Genomic DNA, 5961 nt, shown 5'->3' on the forward strand with positions numbered 1-5961 from the left:
CCACTGAGTTAAACTGTGTGATGGTCAATGAGACTTTCACTTTGCAAGCAAATTAGCTGGAACTGGTCTCTCCTGCTTCCTTAGTCTAAATATGCACTAAGAGTTTACCTCTAAATTCTCAGGCAATTGTAAGAAAACTTCTGCTTCTATTTATGATAACAGGTAACAGTTTTAGGAACCATTTATTGCATTTGATGACATTCTAATCCCAAGTATTGCAAGTTGTAAGGGGGGTTGTCCTTATATCTGGTACAGAGTAAGTTACTGTTACTACACAAAGACATACTGAAGGTCCAGCAACTTCTTGTCTGCGCTGTTCTGAGAATGATGTGTTTTGAGGATGCTTTGTCTGCTGAATCCTTTCTAATATAGACTAGTAGGATGTATTATGTCATGCTCCTCTGCAGGCTCAAATGAGCACAAAGAAATGATGGCTGTTGGGGGATGTTTGTTCCCGGCCCATCACAGAAACCATCACCCACTCAAATGTCCCTCTCCAGGTGATGAGAGGAGGACAGGGGCACAAAACCAGTTGAGAAATGCAAATTAGGGACGGGAAAGGAAGAAGCATCCTGTCAAACCTGTTCTGAGACAGACTGAGCCTCATTTTCCAGGTGTGAAACCCATCAAGACGAGTCAATGCTGGAGCACCTCATATTTGCTACCTAAAGGTAAGGGACATATTATGAGATGAAGGAGAAGAGCATTTCAGGATTGCACAGGATTTACTCTGGGATGTTTAGGGGAGGAACTAATGGCAGGAAAAGGGAAGAATTTAGGTGATTTGAGGAAGTGTGGGAAAAAAGGACGAATAAAGGGATAAGAAGAGCCTGTAACATAAATAGTTGCTTGTGGGTATGCTTGTGTTGCCAGGCTTTGTACCTGAAAAATGCACTCTGTCCTATCTTCTTATTAAATTCCTTCCCTACTCTTTCTTGGGTGAAGGACTCTCTATTCTGTGTGCATGTGTGTGTATGGGGCTCTGGGTGTACCAACGGGAGCCAGACTGTGGGTTGGAGGGTCTGTATGTCTGTGGTGCCAGTAACTGGAGGATGTGGACCCACTGGCTGAGCATGTGAGCAGCAGCAAAGATCACCCCAGACTCTGCAAGGGGGTGAAGTGGCCAGAGAGCCATGTGTGTGCATGTCTGCCTGTTTGTCTCCCTCAGGAGAAGACCACAGGAGGAGCTGACTGTTGGAGGGAGCAGGGGACTTCCAACCTGATCCAGAGAACAACCAGAAAGACTGTGGGTCTGCTGTCTCCAGAGGTGAGACCTGATGTTTGTGTAACTCATGGGGGGCTGTGAACAGTGTCATTACTCATGGAGATTCTGCTAAAGTATTCCACTGTCCCTCTTCTTACTTCCCCCCTAATCATAGACAATAAACATTTCACTTAAAAGGTCACTTTCTGTCTTTCCTGTAAAAAAGCTGAAATAAAATAAAAGATGAAATAAAGTATTCTGCATTAGTATAATTTCAAGTCCCAGGCTAATGAAGAAAAAAACATTACCAGATATGTGCACAAGCATGCCTCTGTCTTGCAAATGGAAACCAGATGCAATTCTGCTGAAAATAAACATATAATAGATAACAGACACATGTTATCAATTATATCCTATATATGAGCTACAGTTGGCACACAATTCAGAGAATGATTTTTTCTTTACAACTGTTTCTGCAGAGTTAGCATAGACTGAAGATACAGTGAACTGTCAGTAGAATGGCTGTTGCTTTGACAGACACTGAAGACCTTCACATGTGAGGGTGATGATGGAAAAGCTAAACCTGTAGCCAATTACAAGATCACCTTTACATTCAAGGCTGTCTGCAAACAAATGGCTTTCCCTTCATGCACTCTTTACATTCAGTCACTCTTAGAGTGAGGGTAATGAAAGTGATTAAATAAAACTTTAAAAACTATTAATTTCTAATAATTTTGTGGGTCATTTTCAAAGTGTTTGATAGAGACAGTCTGAGATTTCATTCAAGTTTTGAAATTAGAGACTTGCCTAGCAATAACAAAGTATCAGTGCTTTCTTGGCGATGCTGATATCACAGCATTAATGTTGTTTTAAGACTCTGCCTGTGAGTATAGCATATAGTTTATATTTAGCAAGAGAATCCTACAGGGATTCCATAAATCTGCAAAATGGTCAGACTTTCATGCTCTTAACAGTCCACTGCACAGCAGTGTTTCTGTGTATGACTCAGGAATAAAAAATGCTAGGTCAGCTTCACATTAATGAGCCACAGACATTTACTTTAAATGTAGGGTTTTTTCTTTATTATGAACGAAGTTTTAATTTTTGATATTGCCTATTGATTTATCCTCATTTGTTTTTTGTTATGCTGGTGAATTTTACATAATAACAAAGACAAATCACCCTGCTTTCCTTTTAAGAAAATATTATTCATCTTAGACACTTAGAGTGAGGCAGCTTCTTTTTAAGACTTGTAGAAAGGTGAGCTTTGGTATTATTTAATGGTAAAGCACCAGTGGTTGCAACTTTAAAATCAATATGTATTTTTGTGTAAATATAATGAAGTAATAGTAGAAAAGGACTTAATCATTCCAGATGTGGAGAAAGACATAATTATGTTGCTGCTTATCTTTGCAGTCAAGTAACAATCTTGTGTGTTCTTTCACAGCCAAAGGTTCACACTATTGCATTTCATTAAAAAATGAAATATTGCTGTTAAGTGTTCAAATAGAGCATACATTGAGACTCATTACTAATTAGATCTTTCTCAAGCTGGACCTACTTGTGCTTGGCAGAAAAGTTGCAATAAAAATTTTTAACAAGCAATATACATAAGAGTGAGGACTCACATACTGAAGGTGTTTACAGGTTATGCACAACCAATATTAAAAAACCAAACAGCTGAGATGCTCTGCGTCTCTCCATACAGGCACATATGTACATGCACAGGACCAGAGAGGAGAATCTTGATGATCTTGGTTGAAAGGCATCTTGAACATTTGGGTAGCTTTTGTTATAATTATTTCTCCTATGCTGCAACACCAGCCTGCTAAGCACAAAGGAATTCAGGTGCATGCACAGTAAGCATGTGTAAACAATCTGCTGTTGCCATCCAGAAAGTGCAGAACTTGCACTATTTCGAAACGGCACGCCAGCATTCTGTTCTCTGACTGTGTTCTTGAACATATTCTGAGGCTTAAGAAAGCAAGAAAAGAACTGTCCTGTCCTTAGATAAGATCTGTCTTCCTTTTTGCAGTCTTCAAGTGTTAAAAGAAATTATTTTCAAAGTATTTGATTCATTAACAGATGCATATATACTTCTTTTATTTGTACTGCCTATGTCTGTTATTCCTGGTTTCAGTTAGAAAGAACATTTTGAAAAACTGCATCAGAAAAATCTATATTCTTGGATTCAATACTCCTTACTTTCAAAAAAATTTTTCCAGTTTAAATTTATTTACTGACTGACTAAGCTGCATGGAAAATGCAAACTGGGCTTTTTCAGTATGACACAAATCTCAACGCGTCTTTTATGTTCCAGTATCTAATTTAGAGAGTTTGTATAGTATCTAACTGATGAATACAACTTATTTACAAAGTCCATAAATGATACAAACCAATACCAGCATAAAAACTATTTACTGTATTTCCTAGAAATTTTCAGGATCTGAAAACTAGCTTGCAACTTTAAAAATTGTGTTTCATGACATTAGCTGTATCGTCTGTATCTGAGCTTTGGTTGTAGCTTTTTATTATGATAGGTATACAAAAAATGGAAAGGCCATTCATGAAAATGCAGTTTAATTTTAGGTAAAGAGGAAATTTACAAATTGCAAACAAATAAGGGCTGCAAAGGTAAATTAAGCACCATTTTTGGCAAAATGGTAGTCTTACTTTCATATAGGCAATTCCCCCGTCTTAAAACATTCTTAGTTATTGGATTCCAGATCATGAGAAACAAACAAAAAATAATAACACACTTAGTAGAGTGTGCTTGAGGTTTGTGGCAAAGCTTGCTTTAATTTAAAAGTCTCAGCTTATTTCTATATACATAGAGCAAGCTGGGATATAAACAGTATGAATGAGGATGTTCATTTTGCCTTACTGCAGTTCTGTGACTCTATGCTAAGTTTATATAGAAAGAATCAAGGCGCTGCTCGTGCTATATCAACGTTACTTGCTCTGATTTACATGTATAATGAGATATAGAGAACGTACCTTCACTGCTACTACAGTGTATAGAAACGTTGTATTATTGCCACTCAGAGGTTTGATCTTATATATTTAATTTCAAATGAATATATGTAAATGAGAGTAAAAACATTACATATGAGAAGACTGGGATATCAAAGTAATTGGAGTTTTATCTGAGTCTCATTAAAAGTGCTACTTATCAACCTCTCCATTCATGGGCCTGCAAAATTTTAATGGCACTAATGACACAAAAGAAATGTGTATCACAAAGGAAACGCTGTGTTCCACAGAAGTTGAACAATTAGCTTAAACAAAGTTATCCTCTTCAGAGGGTTTCCTTATTCTAGCAACAGTCAAATTCATAGTGGGCTCTGAAGGAGAAGGAGAAGCAGCCGGATGCTGTTCTGCCGTGGTGGTGAGCCAGATCAAGGGCAGCAGGGCAATGGCCTGACAGACAAGTCCCACTGTACCTGAACAAGGAGGGCAGAGCAGGGCTGGGGACAATCAGTCATCAAGTTGGACAGCAGGCAAGTCCAGAAGCAGTAAGCAAGCCAGGCAGTGCTGGCCAGTGGGTCAGGTTCAGATCAGTAAGCTATGTGGCTGGGCACCTGCATGGACGCAGTGCACCCAGAAAGGGAACAAGGGCAATTGCCCAGATTTAATGCAGCTCCTGAGTGCAAGGGAATGGCCTCTGCTAAGGCTTCCCACAGCTCCTCCTCAAACAGCTCTCTGAATCCGGGCTGCACAGCTGCGCTGCTGTCAGTGAGTCCAAGCAGCCAAAACCCCATGAAGGGGCTCTGGCACCAGCTTCCTCCAGTTCATCTTTTCTCATTCCCTGATTGCAGCCAGGAAGTGGGAAACCACAGATCTCACAGATTTGGGCACTGCTCAGAGAGTGACTTATTGCCCCACTGAAGTGAGCATTCACACTGTGTCGTTATTTCCCTTAGTGACCTCACATACCTATCAAATAGGATGTGACACTTTATATGGCCTGTACATGTGCATCACATAGTGTGAGAATATACTTTGGAGTCTCCTTATTATCTCTCTATGAATGTCTGGCTATTGTGCTGGTTTTGGCTGACACAGAGTTAATTTTCTTTATGGTGGCTAGTATGGGGCTGTGTTTTGGATTAGTGCTGAACACTGTGATGACAATATAGAGATGTATTTGTTATTGCTGTGCAGGGCTTACACAGAGCCACTTTTATGCTTTTTGTACTGCCAGGCTGGAGAGGAAGTTGGGGGTAGCTGGAAGGTTGGATGGAGACACAGCAGGGGCAGGTAATCCCAACTGACCGAAGGGATATTCCAGATGATGTGACATCATGCTCAGTATATAAGGTGAGGGGAAGAAGAAGGAAGGGGGGGATGTTTGGAGGGACGATGTTTGTGTTCCCAAGTCACCATTACGTGTGAGGGGGTCCTGGTCTCCTGGAGATGGCTGAATACCTGCCTACCCATGGGAAGTGGTGAATTAATTCCTTGTTCTGCTTTGCCTGTGTGTGCAGCTTTTGCTTCCCCAGTTAATCAGTCTTTAACTCAACCCATGAGTTTTCCAGCTTTTACCCTTCCAATTTTCTCCCCAGTCACACTGCTGGGGAAATGAGTGAGCAGCTGCCTGGGGCTTGGTTCCTGGTGGGGTTAAACCATGACACTATTGAACTGGCTATCTCTAGACCAAAGATTCAACATCATTTCAAGCTGAGAGATGGCATTAGCTGCATACAAATCCTGTGTTCACTTTTGTCAGACTATTTTCCTCCTAAAGTGTACATAAA

The 5961-nt window shown here is 40.2% G+C and overlaps 1 long non-coding RNA gene across 1 annotated transcript; it reads left to right on the forward strand.

The window, feature by feature from the left end:
* The first annotated feature begins 587 nt into the window (after positions 1 to 587).
* Positions 588 to 5544, forward strand: LOC125327234. The gene is made up of 3 exons (XR_007204169.1): positions 588 to 671; positions 1169 to 1267; positions 5409 to 5544. It is a non-coding gene; the product is annotated as an uncharacterized LOC125327234 (long non-coding RNA).
* The last annotated feature ends 417 nt before the right edge of the window (positions 5545 to 5961 follow it).

This window comes from Corvus hawaiiensis, chromosome 6 (assembly GCF_020740725.1).
Source record: "Corvus hawaiiensis isolate bCorHaw1 chromosome 6, bCorHaw1.pri.cur, whole genome shotgun sequence".
Taxonomy (NCBI): domain Eukaryota; kingdom Metazoa; phylum Chordata; class Aves; order Passeriformes; family Corvidae; genus Corvus; species Corvus hawaiiensis.